General features: G+C 53.4%; 1 protein-coding gene across 3 annotated transcripts in view; it reads right to left on the reverse strand.

Moving 5' to 3' along the window:
- Window positions 1-3068, reverse strand: part of MOB3C (MOB kinase activator 3C) — a 56354-nt gene extending 53286 nt beyond the window's left edge. Inside the window, exon 1 of one of the 3 annotated variants that reach the window (XM_019531373.1) lies at window positions 2796-3060. The gene's annotated coding sequence lies outside the window, so the exon portion shown is untranslated. Of the gene's footprint in view, window positions 1-2788 lie in introns of all 3 variants that reach the window. The other 2 variants (XM_019531372.1, XM_019531374.1) reach the window with 2 other exon arrangements.
- Between the last annotated feature and the right edge of the window lie 12793 nt (window positions 3069-15861).

Genomic DNA, 15861 nt, shown 5'->3' on the forward strand with positions numbered 1-15861 from the left:
GGACGTGCCTACAGGTGTCCCAGCATAGCAGCACGGCGGTCAACTCGGTCCTGCTCTTCTGCCCTTCCCCGGCTAGCACCCTGCTCATGAGTCTCAGAGGTGGAGAGAAGCAGGGCAGGTCAGAAAGTCCGACCCCCCGAGACAGGATCATCTCTATCCAAACCATCCTACATAAATCCATAATCTAAACTCTCCGTGAAACTACCATCGACGCGACGTAACACCTGAACCTGCCACGGGCAAGGCAGGAGGACCCTGGCATCCCATGCCCTGCTTCTGTAACAGATAGCTAATCCATGCTCCAGAGATCCCAGGTAGAGGGCCAGGCCACAGTCCCTGGGGCTTGAGCTTTGCAGGGGGGACGGCAGCCATGGCACCCCCTCTCCCCTGCCGTGCGTTGCAGGTGGGAAGGACCTCGGTGGCAGACGTGCAAGCAGGGGCCTGCAGCTGCCTCCAAGGCTAAGTCGCCGCTCCTCTTCACCCTCGCCGTCTGGCCCTCGGTTTCGGTTCCACCAGTCAGGGGATTCCCTTTTTTTCCTCAACGATAAAAATCGAGGCTTCCCTTACTGGCAGCGTTAGCAGCGCTGCTGCAAGTTGGAGCTTAAAAAAGGGCGATCGTCCCAACACGCACCTGCAAAAACCTTGTTGGTCGAATAAAAGATAGCATCTGTACTACGAGTCCTGATTGCCTTTTCTTCTAGACCAATACGGCTACAACCTGGGTACCGGATTTCGTTCGGGCAGCACTCGCACAGCACGGACTCCTAGGGAGACGCCTGCTAGAAGGCAGCCCCTGCGACGGGGCTGACCGGTGGCTGGGCCCCGCGGCTCCAAGCCCTGAGCCCCTGGCTCGTTGTAAGCTTGCTGCAGCCGGCAAGGTGCAGAAGCACGCGGCCACCCAGCCCCTGCCAAACGCACGGCGCCGCTTCCCGACTTCGCTCCAGACAGCGCCGTTTCCTCCTCCGCTCGCAAATCCATGCTAAATTCCCCCTTCCCGGTCGCTAAATACAGCCTCTGCTCACAAACCGAGTCCCTCCGCTCCCTGCCCCGGCCTCAGGATGCGCAAGGCCGGCCATAGGGCAGAGCGTCACCCAAATACCAGCCCGCTTGGCGGTGGACGGGGAGCCTCCCCTGACTGCAGCCCTGTCCCTGGGGGGTGGCGGGGCCAGGCCGTTCGTGCGGGTACCGTGAGCAGGAGTCCCTGCCAAAGGGGGCTGGCTCCCCGCCTCCCCGCGCCGAGCTATGGCCCGCTGCTCGCAGCCTCCTGCCAGCTGTGGAAAATTCCAGGAAACGGGCCAAAAAAACAGCGGGGAGGGGTGGGAGGTGGGGGCGATCTTTGGCTGGCCCGTGTGAGATAGGCTGGGGCCAGCGGGAAAGCCCCGAGAGGCCTAACCCGAGACGGCCAGGCCTGAAGAGGTCGGGCTGCGTGAGCGAGATTTCCCCAGGTCACTTGTGGGGGCAGAAGCAGCGAGGGCTGGGCAGGGGTTTCCTGCTGGGTGCGTCTTAGCCCCTCCACAACCAACCCCGCTGCCAGGAGGCCTGCCTCGCCGTGGCTGCCCCTTTCTGCTTCCTCCCACACTTGGAAACCCCCCTGCACCTCCCCTCCGCGAGCGACACAAAGCTAGATCTGCTCGAGACGGCTCCTGTGCCGCAGCCAGCGGTCCCCTTGACTCTGCCCCATCCGCTCCCCGCCCGGGGCTCCTCAACCTGCTCCTCCCCGGCCCTGGAACGGCTCCTGGCTGCTGGGCCCTCCCGCCCCCCTTTGTACAAGGGCTGAAGACCCTCCTCGATCCATCACCGCCGTAACCGAGCAGCCCTTCGTCTTTAACCTCCCAGGCCCAGCGGGGACGGTCCTGCTTGGAGCAACGGGCTGGACTGGATGTGACCTCCGGAGGGCCCTTCTCACCCTCATTTGCTATAATTATAGGACTCCATCCCCATTTTACAGCCAGGAAACGGAGGCGTGGAGGCATTAAGCGACTTGCCCAATGTCCTGTAGCAGAGCCAGGACTTGAACCCAAATCCTTCTGGCCAGAACCCGGCACCTAGCTACGAGCCCTCAGTACGGCGGGACTCAGACCTGCAGGGGACATGAATTCATCGCAGCTAACAGCTGGGGAACTTGGGGCTGAGCCTAAGCCAGAGGGATGATGCAGTCGCTCGCGTTTTAGCTCAGAGGGGTCTGGATTCGGTCCCTGGGGAAAGGGATACAGGGCCAGACCCGAGACTCTCCGGCCTCCGGCGCCGCTGGGTTTGGTAAAAGACTCAGGCCCAGAAGGCAACTTGTTACCTGAGACCCCCGTGGGCTGCACCCCTCACGCAGACAGACTAACAACTCCCAGGGCGCACGGCCTCGCTTCCCAATTAACCTCTCTGGTGACTCAGATGGTTTCCACGGGCTTTCCGACCACGAACTGGAGCGTCCCTAGGGGACTCCTACACACAGCGCCCGGACCTGCCAAACGCTGGACACCGCTCCCCAACTTCAGCCACTTCAGACCGCGCCTGCTCCAGAAAGTGCCGTCGACTCCTCCGCTACCATGCTAAATGCCACCCCTTCCCCTGCCACGCACTCCTGGCTCGGGTCACACTCGCCAGCTCCCTGCCCCACCGCGCACGGCGTCAAACCCGCGAGTGCCCCCCAGCCCCATCACTTCCACCGTCAGAAACCAGCCCCTTTCCCCGAGGAGCAGAGCTCCCCGACACCGCCCCGCGGGGACAGCCCGACTTTGCTGGGAGATGCCAATTCTCGGAGCAAAAAAAAAAAACTCCCTTAAAAACCACGCACCTCCTACCAGAGCCGGTCGGAGCCGAAGAATTTAATCCACCGTGTTAAGGCAGCAAACGCCGGGAGATCTGCTTTGAATCCCTCCGGGTTCAGCTCTCAAGCCCCACTCCCCGGGTGTCAGGGAGAAAACTCTCGCGCCCACAACCTTCCTGGGGTTTTCATTAAAAGAAACTCTGGCCGGACTCTCCCCTTTTTTTTTCCCCCTGTCAGTGATGTCACATCCTGATTGTGTCTCAAACTACAGCTGTCCTTGTAATAACTCGCTTGCGAGAAAGGCGAGCGGTGCTCCCTGCCCCCACCGCCCTCCCTCTTGCTCCCACGCTGTGGGGCCTTTCACCGTGCAGCGAGCTTCTTGGGAAAGTGTCTCGCACACACATGCACGCGCGCAGCATTTTTGGCTGCCGTACGAAATCTTTTGGCTACGGGTCCTTCCACTTGGCTCCCCCCTGCTTGGCTCTAAACCAGAGACTTCAGGAACTATATATATATATATATATATATATATATATACACGCATACACACACACATATGCACATACATATATATATATATAAAATGCTATAGCTCAAAAGAATATGTTAAAGGGGGCAAAGAGGAATAGACACATGCTACTTTTGTTCCCTCCTGCACCCATCTAAACCCTATACATAACTTTTTAGTCCTGGTCAGTTTTTCAGGGTAAAAAAAAAAAGGGGGCTTTTTTGAGCAATAAAAGCTATTTCGTTTTTTGTTTTTGGCCCTTGGGCTGCCAGGAAATGTCTTATCAAAGCAGCCTGCTCTCAGCTGCTTTCTTTAAGCGTGGCTCTGAGAATAAAGGTCTGCCCCTGCAATTCAGTGCGACTAACCCTGACGTCAGCCCCTGGCTCGAGGCAGGGCTGGGACTCGGGGAGGGTCATGCTGCCTCTCTGCTTCTGGAAAGGGATCTCGGCGTCTGGGCTCTGCCAAGAGGGCTGGAAAAAGCCTCGGGGCAGTGGAGGGAGGTATGCAATAGTCACGCTCCCCCCGGCCCCCCGGCGTTTATGCGGGCGGCTCAGCGCTGGAAGAGGTTATCCAGGGCGGCGGAGGAATTCCCATCATCGGGACAGACAAATGCTGGGCTGGGAGGCTACAGCCAGGGCTGATCCTAGTCTGGCTAGCCGGCCTCCTAAGGGCCCTGCCAGCTCAGTCATTCTCCGATTTGGATGAAGCATCTCCCGTCTTATTCCAGTTCCCAGGTCCAGAATAAAAAAACCCAAAAAGCTTTTGCGTGCCCGACTGATCTCGCGATGGGCTTGCTTGGCCCTGCAGCCAGCGAGGTGCTGGGCCTGCGTGCCTGGTGGGCTTCACTGCAGGGTGATGTTTGAGTCGCCGGTGTACCTGCCTGGAGAGCACTTGCGGAGGTAGCTTTCAGTGGGAAGGGAAACCCCAGGGGAGTTTTCTATTAGGTCATAGCTTTTTTAATAAAGCACTTTTGGTTTTGGTTTTTTTATAGGAGTTTAACTCTGGTGCGCTTCCCTGTTGATCATTTCAATTTACAGCGCGGCTAAACAGCTTTACTGGATAACACCACTCCTCCCCTTCCTTCCCCCACAAAGGGCTGTCTGGCAATTTAATGCTAATGCTTTTTATCTTCTTCTTAAAGAGGCCCCTTCCACATCAAGGTTTCATGCGAGGGGCACCGTGCGGCAATAAAGGGGCTCCATTTGGACCGCAGCAACCCAGAGCTTTATTTAAGTGCTGCTGCTTGCTGCCGCGTGCTACTCGGAGCCCTTGTCCAATCTCCAAGCCCATGGAGCTTCCTGGGGCCACCCTCCAAATTATCCCCCCTCCAACCTGCAGGTCATCGGGATGATGTCCCAGTCCAGTTGATGGGGTGATATCCCACTCCAGTCCTTGGCCAGAAGTGGTCTTTGGGCCTACTTGCTTGGTCCATGTTCTTGAAAGACCCCCTCTGTCATGGACCAGGCTTCAACCCCCTTCTCTGGGCTCTCTAGCACACTTCCAGGGCCCCAAATCTACCGCTAATCCCTTGCTCTGGAAGCGGGTCCCTATGATGCAGCTGCTCGGTTGCAATGCGGACCCTGCTAAAGGCAGCATGACGACTTGCTGCGCTCTGTCCCAGGCCACCACCTTGCAGGCATGCTAGACCACACCTCCGGGGGCACGTAAGGATGGAAGCAATCAGACACAGGCGTTTCTTAACGTCGCTCTCCTCGCTTGGAGAAACTCCTTGCTGGTTCACCAAACCCTGAAATCCCCCCTTTGACTTCCACAGCCAGCTTCCTTCAGCTGGGTCACTTAACAGGCCTCCTCTGTCTCATGTCTTCCTCTCCAAGTCCATCCGTTGTCATAGGGCCTGGAAGAGTCTTTGGTCTTGTTCTTGGCCAAGCCCAGGGCTCTCCCCTCCCGGATGTGGATCTTCTTGGCTTCAGGGCTTCCAGTGTCCCAAGGGAGTCACACGGGTGACTGGCTCTCCCTTGTCTCGGGGCTGGGAGAGATGTGACGCCGCTCAGATAGTAGTTGGCGGGCAGAGTCATTTGTCCACTGACCCTTGCAGGGGTCATCGACTCGTACCCTGGGCAGGATGTCCTGTTCCACACTATCCTGGACTGATGCCTCTCTGCTTGCCCAGCTTCCCCGGACAGATTTTGCATCATCTGACTGCTCTTATGGTCAGTCGCTGCTTCCTTTGGACCCTCAGGGTCTTCACAGAGCAAGGCAGCGGTGGCCTTTTCTGTCTGGCTGTTCACTTCCTATGGTCCCATGAACTGTACCCGTGTCATCCTCAGCACCCCTCCCCTACTTCCACGACAGCAGAGAGAGTCATTACACCGGGGTGAACTTCATAAATTCCCTGCTAGCTCTTAAGCATCGACCACAACTCATCAAGTGTACAGGGAGGTCCCCAAATCGTCGTATCGGCCCAGAACGCTTCTTCTGCCAGGGAATCAACATCGAAGAGGCTTCAGAACTAAATGCAAAACTGTAACACTAAATAACTGTGTTATAATATGTTTTATTTATAATATATAATAAAATAATGTCATAAAATTATAATAGAAAATAGAGTTGCAATAAAAAATAAAAACATAATAAATATATTAAAACATTTTTTTTTTCCTGAGTGGTGGTCTAGTGCGAGGGCTAGTATTCCCAACGCATTTTCAACCTGGTTAGCAACAGTCGCTATCCCTGGAGTGGCCAAATCCTCATCTGGGATCTAGCTTTTGCCCACAGAGCTTCCTGGTGCCACCCGGGAGGTAAGTAAGATCCCATGGCAGGGAGTTGCATTGGGTGATCGCTTCAGGAGCACTGTCCGTCTCTCACCAGTTTCAAATGATTTGCCTGCCCCTTGGTCCTGGCATTGCAAGGAAGGAGCTCTCAGCTGATCCTCCCTAGACCGGTGATTCATCACTGGCACGTCTTTGTCAGGTCCCCTCTGAAATCACAGCCACTCCTAAAGGAAGAAGCATTAATTCAGCCATCTGCAACTACAGACAAGCCTAGGGACTTCCACACAGATCAAATCCCATCTTTCTCTCTTTTGCTTACCAACAGCCAGCCTGAAATGCTATGCAATGCCCAAGGATCCTTATGGGGTGAATACTATCCCATCAGCAGTTGTATACCCCCAAAACCTAAGCAGTTTACACCTGAAGTGGAACCACTCCAAAATTCAGGAATGCTTAAGGAGAAAGGGAGTCTTGCTTCAAATCCACCACTAAAGACTTCCCAATTTCACGTGGATCTGGGGGTGAAGAAAGTCAGAGGAGAGGATGCTGATCTGAGTTAAACTAGTGTAAATCAGAAACGGCTTTATTGAAGTCTCCTGATTTACCCCAAAGCGTAAAACGGGAGCAAGAGCCAGGGCTTTGTTTAATTCCCAACCTGCCAGCGTCAACACTAATGCAGCCTTTCGTGCGGCTGATGTCGATGCAGAACAGCAACTCTAATTTTACGTTTCGGTGGCTGAGCCAGACCGTTGTGTCAGGAGCATCAATCGCTGTGCAACCTCCTTCGTATCCGTGGATCAGACATCAAGTCGGTCCATGTTCCACGTTTGTTCTGGGTGACCGCAGTCACGCTCCGGAGAGTTTTTAATTTTCCGTTCGTGCATCGAGTGTCTGTGTCTCCTGTGGTTTGTGTGTATTCGGTTTGGAGTTGCCCGAGAGCATCACGGGAGATCAGAGCCATTGGTATCTGATCCAGTGCCCGCTGGAGCTCACCGAATGACTCCTGTTGACACCAGGAGGCTGCAGATTGGGGCCTGTGGCCGGCCAGCGTCACTTATCTTCATTGTCTCACCAGCTATTCCTGGGACGGGGTGGGCGTCACCTGCCACCGCAGCCTGCAGGCTGGCATCAGATGGGTGGTGCACTTCATTTCGCCTCTCCCTTGCTGTCACATTATGGGATCTCGTTGGACAGCCGAGACTCAGGGCTGTGACCAAAGAGTGACAGCGAGAGGCAGGAAGCCACAAACCCATCAACCTGCAGCGTCGCAGACTCGCCCTCCCCAGCGGTCTCAACCGTGCATCGGGAGCGGGAGGAAACAAGGAGGCCGCCGCTCGGTGCAGACCTATTTCCGCTTTGCAACGTCTCTCCCCCAGCCACCACCTCAGCTGTTCGAAGCCAGCTCAGCCTTGCTGAAGTCAGTGCTGCCAGGGCAGTTTGCAGGAGCTGTGGCTCTCGCGCCTGTTCACAGTCCTCCCTGGAGGCTCTCGCAGTCCCGGGGGCTGCCAGGCTCACTATGACCATTTTATTTTTGCATCCAAAAATTTGGGGGATGTGTTGGGGGCTTTGGGGGATGTGTTTCCCAAGCTTTGCTTTTGCTCTGGGTGGATGGTTCAAAGAGCAGATGTGGCCCCACGTGCTCCCACGCAGACGGCATCCAGTGGACACACCACGTTTCTTACCTATCCAGCCTGCGAGTCGTGCAAAATCAGCTCCTTGTCACCCTGATCTCGGCTCTCAGATGACGCTGGGGTTTGTTCTTATGCCACTGGATTCAAGGACCGTGACTGAATAATAACACTAAGCCTGCCACCCTGGCAAACTCTTTGTTTCATTTTCTAATGAGCTCTGGTTTGTTTGCTTGGTGGGAGCAGCTCATGACTCGACCAACCTAAGGACTTTCATTCCTTTCATTCAAAGGGACCTGCCGCCAATTTTCTTTGGTCTGCAATTGCACAGACCCCATCACGTATCACACCAGAGTCCTGGTTCATGATGGGAATCGCTGTGCAATAATAAAAATAATATTATTAATAAGGAAAGGGGCCTCTCTTTTACGATGCCTCAAGGCAGATTTAGGGAAAGCCATACAAATGGAGGCTACAGCCAGGTTTAGCTTGGGAGTGAGGGACGACCACCGGGCCCATTTGTGTGTAGCAGCCTTAATACAAAAAATCCCCTCACATGCCTTCGGTTCTGCAATGGGGAGGTTGCTAAATAAGAGAGCCAGCTCCCCACTTTCAATCCTGGCAGTCATGAAGGGCTCGTTTTGTTGAACTGAGCAGCCTCTTTACAAAAACTGGCAGCAAGGAAAAGAGAAGAAGGGCGACCTGGGGCCAGTCGAGACGTTTAATGCAAAAATGAGGAATGGTAGCAAAAGTCAGGCTGCTGTTTCCTTGTGAATGAGATCAGAGAGGATCAATTCCCCATTGGGGGCGGGGGCAGTCACCCCTACTCCCTCTTTAGGAGTTTGTTAGCAGCTGGGACACCGGGAGATGGACCTTAAGATGATCCACAGAAGGGCCTTGCTGGAGAACGGCCAAGCATCGCCATAGGACACTTCAGTTTCATAACAGGACGCAGATATGATAGGCTTGGGGCTGAGCTCCAAAGACCCGCTAAGCGCAGCTGCAGAGCGCAGCTCACGCAGAAAGGTCGGAGAGGAGAGGCTGTGGGCCGGGACCCCAAAGACAGAGCCCGAAGACAACTGGGCCTAAAGCGGTAGAATTAGCGACCGCATAGGAACCAGCAGTGAATCTCAAAAGGTTTGGCCTGCAACCCTGGGTTAGTTTTTGGGCTGGAGCAACTTCCCTCACCCCCTCTTCCGAAACAGTACTGCTTGGCCCTCGGGACAGAGCATCCGTCCGTAGCTCGATCGGACACTCGCCTCCTCTGTGGCTCGCATGTGGTGGGTCACCCCCGCTGCTCCCATCCCGTGCTGGCATTGCCGTCAGTGCTGAGCAGGGATGAACACGCCTGTGGCTGCCGGTAGCGCCGAATCAGTGACCTAGGAGTCCTTGATATCGCACCGTATGCAGCTGCTGTGTTCATTCACTAGCCTTGCCAGGGGAACGCAATCCAAGAGGAAGAAGAAACACTGCGGCTGCCCTTCTCCGCAACGCACGCTTGCACCTGGGATGGCCGGCTGGACTCCCGCGGCCTTGCTAAGCAGGTTTCTACAGGAATTTGTCAGCCATCTGCAACATGGGGATGGGGGAGGAGATGGGGGGGGGGATGTCCAGGGCTCAGAAAGGCTTAAAGACACTCTCTCTCCCTCTCTTTCTGGCCAGATGACTAAAGGGGAAACTGAGGCAAACACTACTGGGGAGCAGTCTAACCCCCAAGCCCCTGCCCAAGCCTTTTAGTAAGGCAGAAATCATATCAAGGCAGGGTGGAGATGTACCTTTATATAGACTAAGTTAATAAAATAGAGAGAGAACAGAAGGTTTTGTGAACCCAAGTTCGCTTCATCAGATGCTGTTTTCATTCAGCTGAGCGTGGTGCCATCTACAAGCAATGAAGTGAACTTGGGTTCAGGAAAGTTTGTGCTGTGTGGATGGATGGGTAAGAAAGAGAGCTCTATACAGTTATATACAGCTCTATCTATCAATAGATAGAGAGAGAAAGAGAGAAAGATACAGCTATAGATTATATAGATCTCTACATACACACACAATCTTATTTAATCTCTAAAAAGTACATGTCTAACATCCCTACCCTGCCTTCTGACTGACTTCAGACTAACACAGCTAACTTCTTCTCTCAGATATCATATAAACCATCCTGTTTTTAAAACACCCTTCACTCTGGCTATACCAGAGGCCTTAACTGCTTTTTCCCCGCTGGAAGTGCTGCCCCTAAAGGCCACAATGAGATGAATTAATCCCATACAAGCGTGCAGCATTCTTCAGCCCAGGGCAAGAGGTGGGAGCCTGACCAGAAAGAGAGCGCTGCCAAGCAGAAGCAAATGTGATGTCTCAGCGTAAGCCCTGCAATAGTACCAGTTTATAGCGGCAAGCTAATACAGTGAAGCAGGGGTTTACATCTGCACTGCCACGCAGTGGCTGCTCGGTGCAGCCACGTGTAACTACCCAGGTAATAATACCACAGGGAGCTAACCAGTTGTTCAAAAGCTCGTTGTGTAAGGTCAGTGCCGACCCTAGAGACTAATGCAGCAGATGTGAGCTTCTGTGCAGGGCAGTGCCAGAGGTGGGAGCAGCTTAGCGCTTTTATCGTGGGTGCCAAGTACAAGAGCAAGCTGTCCAGGGAGGCAGCGGGGTGGAAAGAGGGGCCAAAAGAAGGAGAGCAGCCTCACCCCCATGGACCGGGCTTCTCTACAGCCCCACCGTCACCTAGGCCCTCCCTACTTGCCAGCAGACCCAGCCACGACTGAAGTTTTGCGCAGAGACACCCCACTTCGATTCTGCTCAATGGCCTGTGCTGCTGGGGGGGTTCCCCGAGGATGGACCCCAGGCTGCAGCTGCCTCTCACATCTGGAGAAAGCAGGACCAAGAAATATATCCGTGCTAGTGCTCTCTCCCAGCAGTGCTCACTATGTCCTGGCAGAGCCTTGCAGCGGCCCTGGGGAGGCCTGTCCGCAGCTCGAGTCACCGTGTTGCCCGCGGAGCAGAGGAGGCACGCGAGGAACCGGCGGTCTCCGACACCTCTGAGAGCCTGGTCGCTGGGACCAGCGGACAGCCGTCGCTCCGGCAGCAGGAGACCTGAGTTTTGTTCTCAGCTCTGCTATGGGCACGGATGACGTCACCGGTTTCCTCTCCCCCGCCTCAGTTTCCCCACCTGTAGTAGCAGGATACCTGGAGGAGAGCAGGCAGACCCGCTGGCAGGAACTAGAGTCCCCCCAGCCAGGGCCAAGCTATGGCCGGGGCATGGGGCCCAGGAGCAGAGCAGCTGGCACTTTGAAGCCGGCCTCTGGAAGAGACTGAGGCCCGCTGCCCACAAGTGGGGTTAAGTAAAGGACGTGCCGCCCCCCCCAGACAATCAGAGGAGGGAGAGGCAGGGCTGGTGGGATGCACCTCAGCTGGCCCATCAGCCCTGCTTTGTAATGAGCCAGAGATGAAATGTGCTGCCCCAGGGTGATCTCCCAGGACGGGAACTTGCTCAGCACAGCATTTCCTTCCCTAAAAGTGCCCGGCTGCTGAAAGACAGTGCCCACCGCTTGCAGGGGAAAAGATGCCTTGACCCAAGCAGGCCTGCCCGGTCTGTGCTGTTACCCGGGGGGAGTCTGGGACACGGCACTGGGAAGGGTCAAAGGCATTTCCTTTCAGGAGCCGATAAGAGATCATAGAGCCAGGCAAACCTGGACTCTCCCCACAGGGAGGGGACTCACCGTTTCAGACACCAGTCCCTAGATCTCCTACCACCTCCCTTGAAGGTCAGTCCTGCAGCTGCTCATCTCCTCCTCCACCGCTGCCTTTGCCCCCTCGCTGCCCTAGGGCTCTGCCCTTCTCCGACCACTTGGGGCTGCGTGCCCCCACTCCCAACACACGCACAGAGACCAGCCACCAACCAAAACCCTTCCACCACCTGCCTGCACCTACCCAGGCACAGCTCATCGCGCGGCCTCCAGCCTTGCTGCAGTCTCTGCTCAGCTCAGCGCGACCGAGAAGACCGGTTCCCGGCGGGGTGACAGGGTGTTTTATGAGACGGTAGCTGCTGGGCGAGTCGAGCGATTCGCAGAGACGCATCACCTGGCTGAATGAGCGAGCGGGATCACAGCGATTTATCATCTGCCCATCAGGGTGACACCTGGGCAACTCCATGCACAGGCTGGAGGGGCAGCAGCTTGCATCACTGATGCAAATGCTCCAAGCCCAGCACCTCCACCCTGAAGGCAGGGGTGCAATGCCCAGGGGTGCCTGGGCTAAGCTGGAGACTTTCTGGTGACTCTTAGAAACTGCTGGCGTGGTCCCTGCTGACAAGAGGCGACACTTCTTAAAGAAAAACTAACTTTTGGCATCGCCTCTCCAACCAACACTCACTGCCCCCGTGCAAATGTGGGGGTGGTGACTTTATGGGGAGAGGCGGAGGCAGAAGAAATACATGTCCATAAAGACATACATTTTGCAGGTGAGCATAAGAGGAAAAAGTAGCTTTCACTAAGAGCTGTTAGGGATGCCGATCTTTTAAGATTATCACTGTTTTACTTCTTTTTCATTCTGCTACTTGGCTTTATTAGCTCAGTTGAAAAGCAAACCATGGAAAGGCCTGAAAGGCACTGTTATTGCTTATAATCATTTTTAAAGGAAATATTCATGTGGAATAAATATGAATATGTCCCCGTTAGGATTTCTGCCTTTTTCCATTAGAAACGCGGGTCTCTTATATACTATTTTTTTTACTATTTCTCTTCGAAGACACCATGACTCAGTCAAGCCCCAGAAAGCTGAATAATCAGGAGAGGAAGGGATCTGAAAATCGGTTTGCTTCAAATGCTGGTTCCTGTTTGCTTGTTTTGCTCGAGCCTGGCTAGCACAAATGCCTAGCTCACAGGGTTAAGAAATGAGCTCCACATTAAAGATTCAAGACTCCTTCCCTTTAGTTCAGGGAGAACTCAAGAAAAAGGAGAGGGGGAAAAACAACCCCCCCCTTTCTACTCCTGACTTTGTATTGTATTTCCAATTCTCCTGAAACCTGGGTTTTTTTCCTGAAACCAACCAAAAGGGGGAAGCATGCCATCTTTAAAAGTCTGGAGGCAGCTTTTTTAAAACCTGGCACGCGTTAATTTTTAAATCAAGAAATGCAACAGATCTCAGAAGACTTCAACTGCCAGAATAGCTGGAGCGCTAAATACAGGAGCAGACGCACGCCGGTGCTGCCTGGCGAATGCTCGACTGGAGTTATTGATTATTGTCAGAACAAGCCATCACTGCCTGGAGGCCAAAGCAGTTTCTTAGCAACTTGCAAAGCTGCAACGCAGAAGAGTCCTACCTTGCAGCTTACCCCTGGAAGGGCTTTCACCACCTCCGGTCACTGATGAGGTCCCTGCTGCATCTTCCTTCTGTAGCTCCATCCCCAAAAGCCTTGGTGAACTCTTCTGAGCGGAAAACGGATGGGACAAACCTATGCTGGCTGCCAGCTTACCCAGCGCGGGGATCAAACGGTGGCACCCACAGCAAAAACCACAAGTGCCCACGGTCTGCATTAGACAGTCCAGCTTGCAGATGTGGAGTAGATTAGTAAGGTGATCACAGAGGATTGATTTATGTTGGGAGGAGACACTGATGTTATCACATTGCATCTGAACAGAGTGATGCTGCAGCGTGATGGCACTTTGCAGCATACTATGTTCCCTAACGGGCAACCCAGCCTGGGCTAGTTGCTGGGCTGATTAAACCTGCTTGAACTGGTAGCCCCAACCTTGCATCTGTCAATAGATTCACAATAGCATAACAGATTCATAGATGCTGGGGTTGGAAGGGACTTCAGTAGATCGTCGAGTCCGACTCCCGTTGATAGAATCAAAGGATCATAGAAAATGAGGGTTTGAAGGAAACTCAGGAGGCATCTAGTCCAACCCCCTGCTCCAAGCAGCACCAGCCCCAACTACATCATCCCAGACAAGGCTTTGTCTACCTGGGGCTTAAAAACCTCCAAGGATGGAGACTGCACCACCTCCCTGGGTGACCCATTCCAGTGCTTTGCTACCCTCCTAGACTGACTAGCCCGCTGCACTTGGATGCAAATAATAAAAGGCAGATGCCACTCTCAAGACCCCAAATCAGATCATGTCCGAGGCACCCATTTGCTCCGTTTCTCATGCCTGTTTCAAGAGGTTGATAATGTATCTTGCCAACTTGGCTTGTAAGGCCTAAGCCAGCTGCTTAGCCCTACCAGATGCCCGTATTGCAAGGACCAGGTCGTAGGCAGTCTGGCCTAGGGAGGGCACAGGGGATGGCTAGAGACAGGAGCTGGGCATCCAAAAGCCACACCAAGCGGGGTAAAGTGCAAGTTATTCCAAACTCCAGAAGTGGAGTCCAAGTCACAGGCCAAGTGACCAAAGCCCAGCAGAGTTTCTAAAGCAGAGTCCGAAGCCAGAAAACCAGAGAGCACAGGATCAAGGGAAGCTCATCACAGCAGATCTTTGGGCAGATGCCACAAGTGCAACTAGATGGGGAGGATGTTTTCCCCAGCAGACGACCCAGTGGCCCTAACAGTGGCCAGCTGATTCACTAGATGGGTGGGGGCTACCAGTTCAAGCAGGTTTAATCAGCCCAGCAACTAGCCCAGGCTGGGTTGCCCATTAGGGAACATATTGTGTTGCAAAGTGTCATAAGTGTCATCACACTGTAACCGTGTTCAGATGCAATGTGATAACATCAGTGTCTCCTCCCAACATAAATCAATCCCCTGTGATCACCTTACTAATCTAGTCCTCATTGCCTTAAATGTGCAATGCTATTCCAGTGATTTCTGTGGCCTAATTTTCATTGACTGCCTGCAATTCGTTCTCAGCACTTGGATAATGAAGTCTGGGATCCAAAATAAGAGAGCACAGCCAAAGTGCAGGGGGCTGGACCCCATGATCTGCAAGGTCCCTTCCAGCCCCTAATATCTATGAACCTACGGACCATGCCACAAATGGGAACAGATCTCAGCTTCCTCTCCGCCGGGTGACAGGTGCTGACGGATGACTGGGCTGTATTTTCACAATGAACAGAGAGGTGGGTTAATTTGAAGTCAGGCAAGAGACAAGGCAGGGTGGCACCCACACAACCACCTGCGGCATCAAGTGCTACAAAGGGATCCTGAACAGCAAATCTGCCAAGAGAGTCCAATTTTAGAGGAAAGCAAAAAAACGTTTTGCAAATTGGGTTTAAATCTTGCAAAAAAAACAACAACAAAATCAGCCAAAAAATTGAAGGAAAATTTCATTAAAAAGATCCAGACTCCTCGTTTCAGTGTTTTTAATTGAAAAATTACATGCAGGAATGCTCGAGTGCTGTGACACCGTCTTCATAAAATGCCCTGTTCACTCTCCTGTTCAGCCCCCTGCTCTCTGCCGCTGTGCGACAGGCCGCTGGCTCCGACCCAGGAAATGGCAGTTTTTATGTTCTTACGTGATAACTGTTTTGCTTCTAGTTGGTGTTTCTTTTGTTTAAAACCCAAACTGAAAAAGGAAAAGGGAGTTATGCTTTGTGTAAAGGCTTAATTAAAAGCAACAAAACACATGTGGGGTTCATAGGAAAGCAGGACTCGGAGGTTGTCCATGAGCCTCGTGGCAGGATCAGGCCCAACTAACCCATCCTTCAAGTGTCTCTCCAACCTGCTTTTGAAAATTTCCAAGGATGGCGATTCCACAACTTCTCTAGGTTGCCTGTCCCATTGCCTGACCATCCTTATAGTCAGAGAGTCCCTCCTCATCTCCAATCTCAGTTTCCTCTGTTGCAATTTAAGGCCATTGCTCCTAGTCCTGTCCCCTCCATCCACAAAGAAAAATCAATCTCCATCCCCTTCACAACCACCCTTCAGGTATTTGAAGATGGTGTCCAAATCTCCCCCTCGGTCTTCTCTTCTCCAGACTAAATAACCCTAGTTCTTTTGGGGGCAGTTGACCTAAAACACACCAGGCAGGTTGCTTTATTTTGTCAAAGAGTTCAACAAACAGGCAAATAGGATGTTGCAGTCCAATCCCAACTGAATTATGATCATGAAAGGTCTTTCAGTGTGTCCACCAAACCAACGCCTCCAACACTGGATTCTACAACACATTAACTGATAGCATGGGCGAGATGGGGGACTCTGTACATGTAACACCATCTCAACGGAGAAACACAGGTAATGCAACAGGGCTGCTGGCTGTAGCTGTGCAAGTCTAAGGATGTAGACAGACCAGGTTCTTT

Source organism: Crocodylus porosus, unplaced genomic scaffold (genome assembly GCF_001723895.1).
Source record: "Crocodylus porosus isolate Cpor-Errol unplaced genomic scaffold, CroPor_comp1, whole genome shotgun sequence".
NCBI lineage: Eukaryota > Metazoa > Chordata > Crocodylia > Crocodylidae > Crocodylus > Crocodylus porosus.